Source organism: Apus apus, chromosome 1, assembly GCF_020740795.1.
Source record: "Apus apus isolate bApuApu2 chromosome 1, bApuApu2.pri.cur, whole genome shotgun sequence".
In the NCBI taxonomy this organism is placed as follows: domain Eukaryota; kingdom Metazoa; phylum Chordata; class Aves; order Apodiformes; family Apodidae; genus Apus; species Apus apus.
Genome location: NC_067282.1, coordinates 96,985,643 through 97,003,130, shown reverse-complemented (window position 1 = coordinate 97,003,130; position 17,488 = coordinate 96,985,643). Strand labels below are relative to the sequence as shown.

The following is a 17,488-nucleotide window of genomic DNA, read 5'->3' as shown; positions in this document are numbered from 1 at the left end:
ACTAATAAGAGCAAGTTAGAGACAAGACTCATCCTCCTGGCACTCTTCCACCTCATGATGAAACAGGTTGGGCAGCTAAATTTGCAATGAAGTTCTTACCTTTACTTACATATGATGTAAGTTATCTGTGCTTAGCTTCTTAAGTTGGCATGTAAAAGTAAAACAAAAATGTCACCATAGAGAACTTGAAAGTATGCCTAACCAAGGGAAAAAGTGGACAGAGACAGCCTCCTGTGATCCAATTTAGACTGCTGTCAAACAGCCACAAAAGAGGTAGGAGTTGCAATGATGATGGCTGCAAGTCCATCTGCAGCCTTAGCTTAATTTCTCTCTGTTTTGTAAGCCATCTTTGATGGAGGAAACTACTGTAACTCTTGTATCATGATCAAAAGGTAATCTCCAATGCATGTAACACCACAAGGAACTCCAAAACTGTGGTAAAGTGTTGAAAGTAGACAACAACAACACACAATAAAATGCCCTTCTTTGTTCCGTCAGTCTAATAAATAAATACATGAATAATTAAATATTCCACATTTTCACCACACCATTCACTCCAGAACCACAGTACTAACATTTCTCAGAAGATAGATCAGTCAACTCCAAAAATTTTTAACAAAATATGAATGAACCTAACATAATATTTTTTAACAACATGATTCAACATATTTTTTAAGTTCCATCTTTAGTTCACTTACCATGGCCTTTTTCCCTGGCTAAGGAACCACTGACCTAGACAACTCTCATTGAAGGAGATAACCAAGTTCAGTAAATTTTCACATAATCTAGTGATGAGGTCAAAATACCTTATTTTTCAGATTTAAAACTCCAAGGTCTTGTTTTATTATCTTGCTAGCCTCCATCCCTGCTGTTAAGCACAATATTAAAGCAAATCTTGGCATATCCCAAGCTACACCAAGATAATACTGCAGACATAGCAGGCTGAAAAATTTTGCTGAATTTAAATGGTATTCTAATAATTTAAGAAGAGTTCAAACACCCTATTCAAGTCATGTATGCACGTGGATGTATGCACACACAGGGAGAAGAGTCAATACAGACAGTGGGTACACATCAACCAACAAAAGCTTTACTGGGGTACATTTATTATCACATTGAATAGAGATTTCATAAAAAATTCATGTCAGCTTTATACTTCTACAAAATACGGTTACAAGTTGCTCACTGGAGACTCCAGAGCACTTGTTCTGACAGATCAAATAATTGCATTTTCTGCTACAGATTTTAAAAAGCACAAACAACTGGACAAAAACCCACACCATTAAGCCCAGAACATACTCATCATAATCTGACTGTCTACACAACTTTTTTTAGAGTATCATCCACTAATTCCTCATCAAGCCTTCTTCAATGTATGGAATATCCCACAAAAACATCTAATCGTTTAAAAGCCTTCAGAGATCAAGAAACCGTGACACTTTCATCAAGGGGAATGGATTGCCAATCACCACTAAAACTGTGTTATTTGCTGCTTATCAAGGATTTTTGGGTGTGGAAAAGGTTTTATGATTGTAACAAGAGGTTGCAGATACCTTGTGATAAGGTAACTGAATTTGACAGCTAAGATTTTGAAATTGACAATCATGTTTACAAGTTACCTTTTGTCAGCTTATCCTCAGTAACTGACCACATACATTTACCTACCTACCTACACACACACACACCCCTTGAGCTCACAACAAATGTAAGAGACTTCACTTTCACTCAGACAACAGAAAAAGTTAAGGTTAAGGATGAAGTGGTATGATTGCTAAGCCAATATAATCATTTGCTGGTACATTTTTAAGAAAAAAAAAAAAAAAGGCAGGGTGGGGGAAGGTAGGCCTGTTGGCCTGCTCCTATTCTGCCCACATTCCTCCCTTTCCCAATCCTCACTGCTCTAAAACTAATTGACCCAAAAGAATATCAACTTTTTTCAAGTTTGCTTACTGGCTTTCTCTCACACACAGATGATGCCAAATTATTTTACTATATATGTAATTTCTTCATATACTAAAGGCTTTTAAGAACTCAGCATAATTCTATTTTTAATAACTGTGTGGTATTATGGTCCTGAATGTATAGTTCAAGCTTAGTCTGTCAAGTTAGGCTAATGTTGTTTTGAATCCCTTCCTGAGTAGAGTCACTAAGGAGATGTATGGAATTCATTTTTTAATATTCTCTGATGACAGTCATAAAACAAGTCTAAAAGACATCTCTCATTGAGGGAAAAGCCCAGGAAAATTTCCTTTAACAGAGGCCTTTCAGATGGGTTTTGTCTAACTAGACTTATGAGGCCAAAAAGTTGAACCTTTGGGACAATTTATATGAACTTTGCCAATTCCAGCATCTGAATAATGGGTAGAAACTGATCAATCTAACACTGAGCGATCTGTCATTCTTCAAGAAGCAAACATTGCACTAAAACTTCTCAATTTCAGTAATTCTAGGACACACTAAGATTATACAACCTTCTGATTACTTAGCAGTATCTCTGCCAGTCTCAGAAGTTACTAGGATTCTGACCAGAAGAGTCTGGTTTCCTGTAGCATTTTTTTTTCCCTGATAACAATTCCTAAAATTATTTTAATACAGTAAGTTGCAGGAAGAAAATGAGGAGAAATTAAAAAAAGAAAAAGCTTTTAAATCTTGACCTTACAGACCTCCAAAAAGTACTCAAGGTCACCATACCTGAGGTAACCAGGAAATAAAATGGCAATAAAATCTTTAGTGTCCCACTAAAGTCCTTGCAGACTAACTACCAAGAATAGCTCACTAGATGGAAAAAATTCAAAACAAAGCCACTTTTCCAGCAGATTTTTTTCTTCAATTTTCTACTTATGTTATTGAACTGGTGTATTTCATGTAATGTGATTTTTAAGAAAGACTGCTGTAAAAAGGTAACTTTTTATATAGACCTGCTCTTTTCCCCATTTTGTGAAAGGGTTCAACAAGGAGGTCATAAGTGTGATGTGACACACTCTGTGGATGATTCCAGCAGAGGTATTCTTAGGAAGAATTTAATTTTTCAAGACACAGCTGAAACAGCAGAGCACTGTATGAAATCACAGGGACATAGCAAAAGGCATAAGAAAAGCAAGATTCAGAGCTTATACCAGGTACACCAAATGGATCAACTGCAGTCTAACAGACTCATGCCTATAGCCCTTCATATGACTCATTTCCAGTGCAAGGCAAAAAGGAAACACTAAACATGACAATGTAGTTGTGAAGATGATCACAACAGCAAACTCTGTCCCAATTCATAACACTATAAACTACACTGACATCTTCCTTTCCAACCTAAGTTAGAAGAAACAAAGCCACATTTAATGGCTTCAAAAGTGGAACTTTCCTCTTCCCAACTTTTTTTTTTTTTTTTAAAATAAAAAATAATTTTAAAACCCCGATTCTGGAAATAAGCCAGAACTCCACACCGCTAATTTGAGACTTTACTTTAAATGAACGTAAAGGAAACTTAATAGCTTCAGAGCTTAAGAGAAAGAAACCTCTACGGACTTCACTATACTGAATCTATCTGAGGGAAGATGGATCCCCCCATGGATCTAACAGCCAAGGCCTACTCTTCCTTTTTTGCTTAGGGAGTTCATATTAAAAATATTTCAAGTCAGCTTCATACTGGATTTACAGGAATTACTAGAAAGCATGGAGATGTTCCTCATGGTGCCTCTGAGCTCAGAAAAGAGCAAGAGACATGCTAACCTGTACAGATTGTATCTGCCACAGACACTGCCTGAAAACACTAAGTAGTCTTCCACCCTTTCCTAAAGGAGTCAAGGAGATGAATGATATCTTGAAGGGCAACAAAGACAGTCAAAGTAGGAAGTTCTGAAATGCAGAATAGTCAACCCAAAGCAAGTTAGGGAAAAAGAGATACAAGACTTTATGAAAAGTGCAGTGGAATGCTGAAGCATGAGAGGGGGGGGAAAGACAGATGCTAAATATCAAAGTTGCTAAACCACTGTGTAACTAAGAAACCTCAACTATTCCTAGAAACTGAGAAAGTTTATCACAAGCCGAAAGTCTTAAACCATGCCCCATCCCCGAAGGTTTTTAAGGACAGGTTGAACAAGGTTCTGTGCAACCTGGCCTAGTGGTAGGGTTACCTGTTCATGGCAGCGGGGTTGGAACTAGATGATCTTTAAGGTCCCTTCCAACCTTAATGTTTCTATAATTAAAAAAAAAAAAAAACACTAAGAAGCACAATGAACAGTTTACTGAAGAATAGACTAGAACAAGACCTAAATCAGAAGTGAAGATGAATGGGATTAAAATAATAACAGTAACAATAATAATAACAAGTATTATTATCAGGCCACAAACCACTGAAGCGATACAGCAAGTCCCATTTTTATTTACTAACCAAGAAGGAACTGACTGAACATTTCTAAACACAAGTATTGTAATTCAGAATAGTGTTTGCCCTACTGGTACATACATCCTGAGAGCAGGCTGCTTGATAATCTGACTAAACATCTGGCCTAATGAAACAAAAACCTGCAAGTTCAGAGAATGATGCTTAAGTGCACTCTCATATGAGAATGCAAAAAATAAGATGTTGCCCATCAAATTTTTCATTAAGACATGCAAGCATGTCTTGCAAGGTTCTTTTTTCCTGCTATAAAGACCGTGTGTTGTCCAGTCTTCCATGTTTTTATTTGAAGTCACTTTGGATTACTAAAAAATGGATCAATATTAAAATATGGATGGATTCAGATAACCAATAAGCACTCCTGCCTATTTTTCCAACTAACATATGAATAGTTATCAACAACATTTAAATAACCTGAACAAAACTATGAAGCATCTGAATACATGGAAGTGAACCAACAACATAACCCCAGCAGCTCTGGTCACTTATTTAAGAGGACAAGCAAGTATGAAATTTCCAAGAGTGTTGTTTGTTAACATAACCAGTCCAGCTGGTGGCTAAGCTAAAACCGGGCTATCAACAGAAATACTTTTTAATGTCTCCTTTGTATAGCAGGAACAAGTAAACTATGCATCTTTACACTGCAATTTAGCTTCTGGTGTCAAAAAGCTATGCTCTTATCTTATAAAGAAAACTGAAAAATACCTTTCATTAGAACATTACCTTTAGAAACTTCAATGCACCTTCCGGTTTGTCCAAACAGTAACAAGATGTATTTTGAGTGCGCTTATCTATCTTAAGGCAATATAGAATTCAAGCAAAAATTTCAGAAGTGAATGAAATTAAGAAAAAAAATCTATATATTGCATTGTTTTGTGTTAATGTCTGGGGAGGGGGGAAACAAAATTTAAAACTTTGGGTTTTCGTATTTAAAACATAAATACTTTTTCCCCTCAGAAGCATTATTCTTAAGGGGGTAGGGGGAAGGGGGAGAGAGAAAGAATAAGTGAGAAAGGAGAAGTAGGAGAAAACACTGAGCAAGCAAGAGACACCAAGTGACAAAAAAAATGGCACTTGAGAGACCAAGCAATAGAAATGACATAATAAAAAAAGGGAATGAACCTAAGTTAGAAAATTGTAAAAAAAGAGCAAGCAAGAGTGAGGAAAAACTAGAAGGAAGAGCACAAGTAAGTAGGAGAGTTAGAAAGCAAGCAGGAGATTCAGAAAGAGAACTTGTTATCATGTAAGACTGTGGTAGCACATATTAAAAGTGCACGCAAGCAGGACAGCATTAGAGTGGGAATAAGCATGGAAGAGTTGAGGAAGCAAGCGTAAGTCAGAGAGGTAGAGCGTGGCAGGGGACAGAGAGAGACACTGACAGGAGAGTGATTTACTAGAGAAGGGGTGGTGAAAATTTCTCAGAATTCTGTTCTCCATTAAGTAACAGTGCTATCAGAGCCAGTTAACCAACCCCTGCCTCTTCTAGACACCCTGTTCCTGTCCACCCACACAACCTATTCCTTTATCTTGTCAAGCGTCTGAGCAACAGCACAGTGTACTGGGTCTGGGAACTGATCTGACTGAAAAGTAACCTGATTCTCCAACCCCCACACACACACCCAAATGTTATATATATAAAATTATATATTTCAGCCAACTCAGTTTCCAAGTCTGAATCACTGGCTGGTCTTACAAACAGCTGTGCCAATACAAAGCAGGTGGGAACAAGTAGCCAGAATCTGGAGAGAAGAGGAACTGCTCAAGTGGTAATTGCCTTCAAAGAACTCCTTGTTGCCCACTTTGCCTTAGAATGACTCAACAATATCCCTCAAAGTGCTTTCAGTGCCTCTACACCTTGCAACACGAACTTCAGTTTGCTAATACTTATACTCTAATACAAAAAACATGTAATGTTATCAGATTAAATACTGTGCATGTGCCATACCCCTCATAGATGAGATACAAAAGCAGAGTTCTTGCTTTTCATCTTTTTCCATATTTTTTATTATTTCAAACTTGGCATAGATACAGCCTCAGGTAGAGCAAGGTAATTTTCACTAATTCCATGAAAACATACACAGATTTGGGTGAGTGGAAGAAGAAAATGGTTTAGGATACAAGGAATGGGGGAGAAAATCAATGTTACTTGTGTTTTTCTCTCAATATACTGTTCTTTGCTGTTCTGCCCTTCAGCACTCTCTCTGCACTGAAATTAGCTACCAGTCGACCATACACAGAAGACAGAATTTATCAGGATGAAAAAAAGACAATGAAGTCTTCTCAAATCTTCCCCAAATTTAAGAAGGTAGAGTAGCAGAAGACCAATAGTTTCAATCTTTACTTCCCTTCACTGCCACTACTGCCAACCAATGTCTCAAGACTCTGAGACAAGTTTGATCAGCTGAAAAATTAGCCAGTTTTCCCTCATGAAAGCCAACCAAACCCATGCAGACAAAAGTGTGGTTTACACACCCAGTATACACTTGCACAGGTAACCCATAGTTCCCCAAACTGTTTCCCCTCAAATTGTTGACCCATAAAATTAAGAAATCAGCCCTGCCAGATCAGGTAGGAGAGGTGAGAGCTTCTGTACTAATCAGATGGAAACGTTTCAATCACACAAACTGGGTAAATACCATATATGACTCTTTCTCTCTCCATTTGAAAAATAAGTTTTATAAATGTTATAAAATCACAGATCTAGTTAAGAAATGTTTAAGGCAAGCTTCACAGACAACTCTGTATCTTTTACATATTTTGCAACACAATCTTTACTTACACAGTGAAGTGCTATTTTTTTCATTGAACCAACACTTACCATGCACATCAGGACAACACATACAAAACAAAGTTATACAGTAAATGCCACCTATACCATAAATGAAACTATTTACTGAAATACTCCATCGGTTCTTTCTGAAATTGAGGTACACATATCAAATGGGGAAAAAGACTGCAAGTAAAAAAAAAATTATTTTTACGACAAGCAAACTCCTTTTGGAAAAAATTCTTTTGAACTCTAATTCCCCCAAAATTCCAAACAAATCCTAACTTCCTCGAGTAGACCTCTATCTGGATATGCTGAGTCACTCGCCAACTGTAGAGACTGCTTCTCTGACTTAAAAAGCACTCGGAATAAAAACTCAAGTAAAATGCAACTACAAATACACAGCATCCTGCTATTAAGACATAAGCAACCTAAACCCTTAACCTCAGCTTTGCCCACAGGGTCACTGTGCAACTTTGGGCAATTCACCTTTTTTGCTTTCATTTGCTTCGCTAAAAAGCAGCTTGGTAACAGGTATTTACCTTTTGTTAGCAAAGCAGCAACTGCTGTATGGAAAGCAATGTGAAGCACTGTACAAAATGCCTAAAATCTCAGAAACCTCTGTCTCCATCCCACAAAAAGAGAACTCAGTGCCTTAGGCTTGGCTGCCAATAACCAAGATACATAAATATTTCTAGGTTTGGTGGAAGGCTTTTTTCTAGACATTAGGTCCTGAAATCCTTGAAAAATATTAATCTTCCACAAGATGTTGAAAGAATCTGTTAGCATTTGCCAGATTCACATACCAAAATGTTACTTCTTTACACACGCCCATGAGAAAATCACAAACCTGAGACTAAGTACAAGGTTTAGACAGTGTGCAACTATTAACAGCTTGCATCTAAATATATATATATATTTACTGCATAATTAAAGAAAATTCAGACTACCAAGAGCAAGAGATGATTTTCCCATTTTTGTCAATGTTTGAGTGTTTGACTTAGTTTGGGAAGTTTTATGGAAATAACTAATAAATGCAACTACAGAAGTGTTCAAGATTTATAAATAAGACAAAGCGTCCTAACAACATATGGAATATAATGCATACCTCTTTCGTCAAATACATAAATAAACTGGCACTGTCAAGTTGGGAGCTCACACATTTCAGAACATACATAATGACTAACATGTAACTTAGAAATGGTATTCCGGGCCCACTGTATGCTTGCTAAAAATACATCTTAAGCTTCCACCTCACCTCAAACCAGAGATCTCAGATTGTGTACTTTTATGCAAACAAAGCTTTGCTTTAACATACAAAGATTAAAATTAAGGGTTGTTTTGGGGTTTTTTCTCTAAGTAGCAGTAGTCTAGAGAAAGAGAATGAAAGCCATCCATATAAAGAATCCTGTATGAGAAAATACCAAGGAAAAACTTTTCAAATATGGAAGTCTACAAATTAAACTCTACATCCCACTTTTCAAACTATTGTACAGAAATAACTGCATATTCTCACATTTCAATAGAATTAGGGTGGAAGTAAAAGACACAAAATCTTAAAGAGTTAGGGCAATAGTATGACAAAATACTGTTGTAGCTATGTAGGTCTACATTGATACTTTTGAAGTGAAAAAACCCCCACCTTGTGATAAAGACACACAAAATTATTAATAACATAGGGAAGGTCAACTAAGTCCCCTTGGTGTCATAATGGACTTTGGAAATACACACTAAAGGGCAATAAATGTAAACTAAGGCCAAGGAAATCTTTCTCCCAACAAAATTTTTTTAACTAATCTACATCAGAACATGTCTCCAATGCAAAGAAAAACAAAACAATTTTTTTTTTAAATAACTTTATAATATTATATTGGACACAAAGGGGGAAAAAGGGGAGGGAGGGGAACAAATCTCCTGTGCTTCAGAATATAAGTCTACCTTAAACTTCCCAATACTAAGAAAATATTTAACGTGAACTACTCCAATCCAGTGTTTCATCTTAAGATGTTTTTTTAATAAGCATTTAGAAAGCTTATTAATTTTTTTTTCTGCTATTAAATAAAAGCCCAACACCCTACAAATACTGATAGTCTGTATGTATACAGATCAAGGGGCAGAGATCACTGATGATCTCCAATGTTTCCAAATTCAAAGCACCACACGCATACACTGGCAGAGCTTCAGAAGACCTCTTTAAAAAGTCAGTTTGTCACTGAGTGTCCCTGTGTATCACTATATACATTTTACATTTAACTTCCATTAGAACAGTAGCGAAGCTGAATCAAACATTTTTAAATAATCTCTGTTCAATTAGAAAAGCATTTTTATGAACTGTGCTGGACAGAGAATTATTGCAAAGCACAATACTTGAATCTTGTGGACTATCGGTAGAACTTGTTTTCTCATTTCTTGAAATAACTGGATACTGGTTAAAATCATCTAACAAAACTGGAATTATATACCTGCTTTACAGAGGTATACAGCTATTTCCTGGCATTATAAGAAGAGGGGGAAAAAATAATTATTTTAAACTATACTTTAAAACAGAGAACTCAAGATAACACATATAACTTGGCCAACATGTTTTTCTTGCTTCTCTTAGAACTTCTGTTAGAAATTAAACAGAAACACTTCAGGGAGAACTTGCATTATGGTTTACTACAATTGTCTGGCAGCATGCAAATTCAAGGGGCAAAAGTATTACCTTCAAATCCACAATTAGAAATTGTATCAAATTCTGACAAAAGGAATATCTAAGTTTCTGGCCCCCCTCATCTGAAGCAAAGCTAATCCTGATTCAAGAATGACAACAAAAGTTGTCAGTGTTATCATTAACCACTAAGGTAAGGCAGACACGTACTTGTACTCCAAAAACCTGTTTCCATATGTGCTGCTGGATTTCTCAAGGTTTCAAAACTAAGCTAATAAACTTTTAAAGTGTCCATGTTGTGAGTATGACTCTGGTTAATTTAACTACATAGACATATGCAAATGAATGTTCTCATGGGTAAAAAGACTAGAAGTAGACTCATATGGTCACTGTGAACTGCAAATCACGACTACATGCTGAGTGAAACACACAGGTGAAAACATCCCCAAACAAATCCTACAGAGACAGAAAATAAACCCTCTTGAAAGGACATCAGATATCATTAACAATTTCCATTCACATCTCCAGATTATTAGTTTTTAGACCTTCTACCATTAAGCTTTTGTACAACAGATTATCAAACTACAGTAACTCACAATCGTTTTTATTCATCAGAAGAAAAGACAAACCAAAAACACATATATATTTAAACAACACCGTAACAAAAACACTACAAAGGAGAACATTAGGAATTAATGGCTATGCATCTCAAAGTCATGAAATCCTGGTAAAATAGAGAAATAAATAATACTTACTTCATGTTGGACAGTACAAAGCAAAATGGATCAGATCCCAGCTAAGGTCCCTAAGTAGTACAACAATGCAAAACCAAGAAATTTTTAACTATGCTCTTATATTACAAACTTCAACTATAGTTTATAACACAGTATCATATATACTCTTCCCACTCAGCCTTCAACATAAGTGAATCATTTATGATGCTTTCTCTAATAGACATAGTTCACAGAAGACATTAACTCACTTAGAAACTAAGCTTGTAAAAAGCAGTGTGTATTAAAAATAAAACCATCAAGAAAAATTTGAGGAGATACAAGGGTAATTCAAAATTAAGCTGCAGTAACTGCATAGCTAACTGACCAGAACTCCCTAGAAGTGCATCTACTAGTGCAGATTTTGAGGGAAACTGTAATCCAAGTTTGTAGCTTCAGAATACATAGAATTTCAGCAAAAATCTGATTTCAGTGATAAGACATAGATAGATATATGCAATTATGTACACACTCTGAATTTGCAGTAATGCTTGTTTTCCTGCATAGGACTTGCCATAAAAATCTCAACTTCTGAAGGCACAATATGACATTGACAGGAAAGTCACCCTAAATACAACAACACAGAATTCTAAGCTTAGAACATCTGATCATGGTAAAAAATGTACATTCAGCTGTGTTACTGCACAACTATGATCCAGTATTTGTAGTATTTATGAGTAACTTCTACAGAACAGGAAACTGCCAAGATCTTCATTCAACAATCACTTCTTGTAACAGTAATAAAGACATGAATATATATAAACACTAACTTGTAATTTTTGGCATGTCACTAAATTAATGCCTACTTATCCCCAAGTTGGAAAGAACAACAAAGAAGCCAGAATCAGACATAATCCAGGAAGGTTACTGAGCTTCCATTATCAATGAGATTTTGAAAGAGTGTATTAGAAACTGCTTGCTTTGTAATCACATGCAAATTCTATATGTATTTCATGTATAAGTACTGTTAAAACTGCATTTTAAAACCAAGAATATATGTTCATACATTTATAAACAGGAAAAAAGCTGTAGTTTACAACTTGGACAGACCAAACAGGTCAGTGTAAGAAAATTCATAGTGGTCAGGAATATACAGAACTGAGTGCTAACACATTAACTTCCACACCTGACAATATTTTTTTTCCTCTTTTCACCCCCTCCTTCAGTTTAAACAGTAAATAGCATAGACACAGAACTATTTTCTTTACAAAGAAAGTGGATGCGCTATGCTCCAATTGGGTCCTCAAGAACAGGTCCACTGGCAAAACAAATGAGAAGTTATTATGAATTTACATAGTTCACAGGAACAGAAATTAAGATTTAAGCACATACACGTAAATAGGATTTTGAATGAACAAAAACTCTAGCTGCCTATGTTTGAAGCCGGGAAGTCAAAAAACAACAAATATGTTTTTGGGATACGTTAGGATTTAAAAGTTCCACTGGCAAGTTGGATTTCATCATTTAAGTGTATTTAACTGTGATTATGCCATTCTACTAGTTTGATATTTTTCAGTAACTTATCAACATTTACTAATTTTCTTCTATTCTGTTTTGAAAGAATAACCCTGCCATCAGAAATCATTTTGTACATTTCCATTCCTCTCTTATTTCACCATTCAAACAGTGGCTAAAAAGAAAGAGGAAACTTTTCAACAGGTAAGACGTATCAATATGTCATTAACTACTCCTTTAACTGACCTTAAACACAGTCTTTGCCTCCAGGGGAAAATAAAAGGGAGGGTGAAAAATAAGAAAAAAATGTAAGGTTTTGGAGCTTTATGTAACACATAAAATGAAAGCTTGGTTTCTCACAGCTGGAACAAAACTGATACTTAATGGAGTTAATTTCACTTTCATTTACTCAGTTTCATTTTCAGATATTTAGTGCTACTAAGATCCGGGAAACTTTGCAAGCAGTATGTTTATAAATAAGTACTAGCTTATGTTATTTTAATTACAGAAATATTTTCACTGCTTTTAAGAAATGCTATATTCAGAGCTGAAATTAAACTGATTATGTCTTCATAAAGGGTAACTGAAATAGCTACTATGTAGACTCAAGAGGCTCCAGAGTATTCCCTACATTTCCCTAGCCCTTCAGGGGGTATTCATCCTGTAAGCTGTATGGACAGAACATTTTGGAATGAATGAGGATACAATAATGTCAGCACTTTTCATATTGAGCCACCCCATCTTCAACACTTTCAACTGTGGAAAAAACACACCTATCCTTTAGAGATGGGGAGAGGTAGGAAGCATAAGAGGGGGAAAAAACCTTATGAAGACAATGGGGCTTAGCCCATCTCATTTCTATGTGCTTCCCAGTGAAAAAGGAGCTCCTTTTTTGATTGGTACTCTCAGACAAGTAAGTCATAATTAAGCACCCACAGATACCGGACAAGACTCATATACAAGAATATCAGGGGAAATAGAGCTTAACTCCAAATAAAGCTGGGGCAAATATAAACTAGAGACCTATTCTAAAGTAATGAAATACATTTGTACTAGCAAAAGCAGTTGAGTAATCTTTTTCAGTCATGCTTGGATAAAACAGAACAAAACACATAATGTTACTTCCCTCTCTATAAAGGAAAAAGATAACCAACCAATGGATATCAATTAGAAACTGTTATATTAATTGTTACACACAACTAATGATAAGGTCACTGCAATTCTATTGGTATATTGTGTCATCATGAAGAGACCGTACTATATAACTGTATATATACAGTATATCTTCCTGGAAGTAACAATTGTTTCTAATTTGCAGAAGTTTCTCAGTTGTTTTTAAACCATCAATAGACTACAGTTCCCACAACTCTCCTCTTAAAGGACCCATGAAGGTGAGGAAGGAAAAGGAGAGTATTCCATTTCTCCGAATGTCTTGTTTACTTTTTTCTTCACTTGTAAGCTTACGAGAAAGGCATATTTGCTCAGAAAGGCTTCTTGTACTATTTCAAATAGTCTTAAGAACAAAAAAGAAGTCTCACCGCATAAACATATCACATCTTGTAGACTTCCTAAGTCTGATTAGCAAAAAAGTTATTAATTTTTTTTTTAAATATGGTTTTTACCACTCTTACAAAAAAGAGGATGAAACTGTAAATTTAACTAATAATCTATTGTACTTAGTTATAACAACAAATGCAGCAGTTCTCTGTAAATAATCCTATTCTACAAATCTATTTACAAAAGGATTTCAGAAGTTACACAAGTCTCCCATGCTCCCATAAAACAAAGGTATCAGAAAGTCTTTTTATTCACTTTGGAGAATAGTTGTCCAAATGGTATTATAAATTACCATAAAAAAACTAAACATATACCAGTCTTTGATTCTTACTCAAAAACGTAAGCTGTAACAACTTTCTACCTACAGTCCCATGGCCAGGGTTAAAAATGTCTGAAGTAAAGAGGATTTAAGAGGAATGTTGAAAAGATAATTTTAATTATAGCAACAAAATTGCTTATTTGGTAAGTGTACATTTTAGTCTTCAAATCACCACCCATTTCAGTTCAGATGAAACTGTAAAATGCTATCATAGCAAATAAAGGTACAGTTTTTCATGTGTTTAGTCTTTCCACATACTACCATAAGATCAAGTGGTACAGTTTTAAACACGCTAGACTAACTAAAAGTGACTTTTCGCTTCACATTAAGGTGTTGTCTAATTGAACTAAAATGACAAAAACATCACATTAAATCCATGAAGGCAAAGCCTAATAATACAGTTAATCCGGACACATATTTCTTTGCAAGGCCCTATCAGAATTAATATTTTAAAATATGTTATATATGTTAGCAAGTATGTCCTAATTAAATGTAACTTAAAAGCTCACATGAGGCAGGCATTTTTTTTTAGATATCAGTCATATTTTTATACTTTGTTTAAACTATCAACCAGTTTGTCAGAAGTCATTTATGGTCAACATGTGTTAATTTCCCAGTATCCACAAAACCCATGTACTTTAAAAATTGATAAATTCCTCTTGACTACCTCATTATTTTACACAAGTAAGAGAATACTACCCATAAACTGACACTGAAATAGAGAACGCTTGGCTGCTATTAGGTAAAATTATCCTTGTTGTGGCTTCTCTGTCACTGTCCAATGTGGGGGAGGGGATTCCAATGACAAGTTCTAAATCCACCCAAGTATTGATTCAGGAACTGTAACACTGCTGCTCATGTAACAAACTGTCTTTCTCACCTATTTGCCTGGAAACAGTATTAAATTATTGTCATATGTAAATGCACATACAGTCATTTAACAGAAGGAATTGCCCTCCTTTCTTGATTTAAGAAGGTCACGCTCTTTATTCAATTTTGAACAAGACACACGTGCGTTACCCAAAAAAGATGAATTAAACTAGATAAGCTTCACAAGTTTTGACAGAATTTTTAATTCACAGCAGAAAAATGTAAATTTAACACATCACACACATCTTCTACTTCAGACTGCTAATAAAAACACTAGTTCTAAATAATTCATATAAGCCGAAAACATGAAGCGTAGCCTACAAAAGTAGTCTATATATACACACACACCAAGTTCACCAAATATATATAGATAATATTTAACAAATACTAGCTCCTACTCAGTTATTATTCTAATTCTATAAAGTATAATTAATTTTCCAAAAATATCCAACCTACAGAGGCTGCGGGGAGGGGGATGTGGACAGAAAGAGAAACAAGTTTAACAGAACTTTTTAGGGCTTCAGACTATTTCAGTGAGGTAAGCTGAATTCTGCTTGGTGACAGCCAGATAATTAAATACTACTACAAAGAAAACGTTTGCTTATTTATCACCAGATATTATTGGCATATTCTTCAGCTTCACACACCTTTTCTTAAAGGGAAGGAGAACGAAATGCCAGCACTATAACAAGATAAGCTGTTAACATCTACTTATCTAGACCCCCACTATGATGCTATATTCATTTAAGCGTGACTATATGCACCTACTGGCAAAAGTTAACAGCACACTCCCATTTGGATTAAAACAGTAGGTAATCAAAAATACGTGTTGATTTATTTTGTAGTCAGATATTCTGTCTTTGTTAATTTTAAAGAACAATGAATGTTTATTTCCCCCAATGACTGTGGAGTAATAGGAGAACTAAGTAACAGCAGCAATCTAGACACACGATCAAAGAACCCCTACATAGTCTTTGGACAGACCAAACCGAAAACTTCAAAGCTGACTGAGATTCAAAAATGCACCAATTTCGAAATTTCAAATTACAGTACTTTTAATTGCGTTTTCTGATTTTGTGGCGGCAGGAGGGAATGCCACTACAGAGAAGGAGCACCCTACGTATCAGACAAGGACTCAAATTTCTTGAGCAACACAAAGCTAAATTCCTAAAAGACTGCAGCCCGCTATTAAAATACAGAAGCGCCTGTGTGTCCCTGTGCCTATTCCCAACTGCTTCTCCCTGCCCTTCCCCACCCTTCCCCCCCCCCCCCCCGCCCAGATGTCAGTCATCTCCCAGGTACTCCTTCCACATCGGCCTCCAACTTCCCCACCGAGGTACCACACAAGTCCCTCACACGGGTGCAAGCAGGGGCACCCACAGCCTCCACCACAACAGGTGCCTGCTCAGCTGACGATGGTTCAACTCCTGCCGCCCTTCTCGCCTCCCCTCTCCCTGCTCCCAGACCGGGGCGAGACCTCGCACCCGCCCACCGCAGGGCGTTGCGCATAGGAGCGAGAGGATCCAGACGAGCTCCCTTCCTCCATTGCCGCTCCCGCGGCCCTTCTCGCCGCTCCGCTTCCCAACCCCGGCAGCGACAGCCTCTCCCGGACGCCGAAGAGAAAAGGGCCGCAGAGGCCGAGGCCGCCGCCGCTGCCCCCCCGGCCATGCCTGGCCTGCCGCAGAAAGGGGCGGTGGTAGGGGGAGCGGGGAAGGAGACCAGGTCCAAAGCCCGGTGCGGGTCCCGGCCCTGCCAGCTTCAACCTGCGGCTCGGCGGGCCCCGACGCTCTCCCCACCTCCTCTGTCTAAGATGGCAGCGGAGCTGCCCCCTGCGCTGCGCCCCCCTCGACCGCGCCGGGCCGGGAGGTGGCACCAGCTCGTCCCGCTGCGCAGCTCCCCGCCACCGGCTCAGGCGTCTCACTTACCCGTGCGGGGGGTGGCGGGCCCTGCGCTCCGGCCCGGCTTCTCCCGGCTGAGGCCTCTTCTCCCCTTGGGCGGCGGGCGCAAGGCAGGGCGAGGAGGGAGCGCTCGCCTCGGCCAGGGGCCCCGGCGCGGCAGCGCCTCCCTCTTGTGCGCTCCGCAGTCCGGCCGCCCCGCCGCGCTCGGGCCCGCACGGCTGGCGCCGGTGCCGCTCGGGGCGCGGGGGGCACCGGCCGAAGGGTCTGTCCGCTGCGCGCCTTCCTCTCGGGGCGGCGAAGACGGGGAGAGGAGGGGAGGGGGGAGAGCGGAGGGGGGCCCGGCCCGGCCCGGCCCGGCGGGCGGATCCGCGGCGCTTCCTGGCCGGGCTGGATTTTCTATCGCTCACAAAATGGCGCGCGTTCCAAACCTGCGCAGCGCCCGGCGGCGGCAACGGCAGGGCCCGACCTCCCCTCGGCGCGGCGGCGGCGGCGGCGGCGGCCTGAGCCCCGGCCAGGCAGCGCGGGGACAGCGGCGGGCGGGCGCCAGCGGGCGGGGGGAGGAGGGGGTGGGGGGGAAGCGCAGCGCCGTACCGAGCCCCCGGGAACTCCTCGCTCCCTCCCTCCCTCCCCCGCTTGCCAGCCTCTACCTCCTCCCCCTCCCTCCCTCCCTCCCCGCCCGCTCCTCCTTCCCCCTCCCTCCCTCCCTCCCTCGCCAACCGGCTTCGCCCGGGCGCCGCTCCCGCCCCGCTCCCCTTCCCGCACCGCTCCCGCCGCCGCCTCCCGCCGCTCCTGGTTCCGCGCGGGGCGAA

General features: G+C 38.9%; 1 protein-coding gene across 1 annotated transcript in view; it reads right to left on the bottom strand.

Annotated features, from left to right (window-relative positions):
- Nucleotides 1-17,284, bottom strand: part of DYRK1A (dual specificity tyrosine phosphorylation regulated kinase 1A) — an 89,331-nt gene extending 72,047 nt beyond the window's left edge. The window contains 1 exon segment of the mRNA XM_051626098.1: nucleotides 16,707-17,284. The gene's annotated coding sequence lies outside the window, so the exon portion shown is untranslated.
- Between the last annotated feature and the right edge of the window lie 204 nt (nucleotides 17,285-17,488).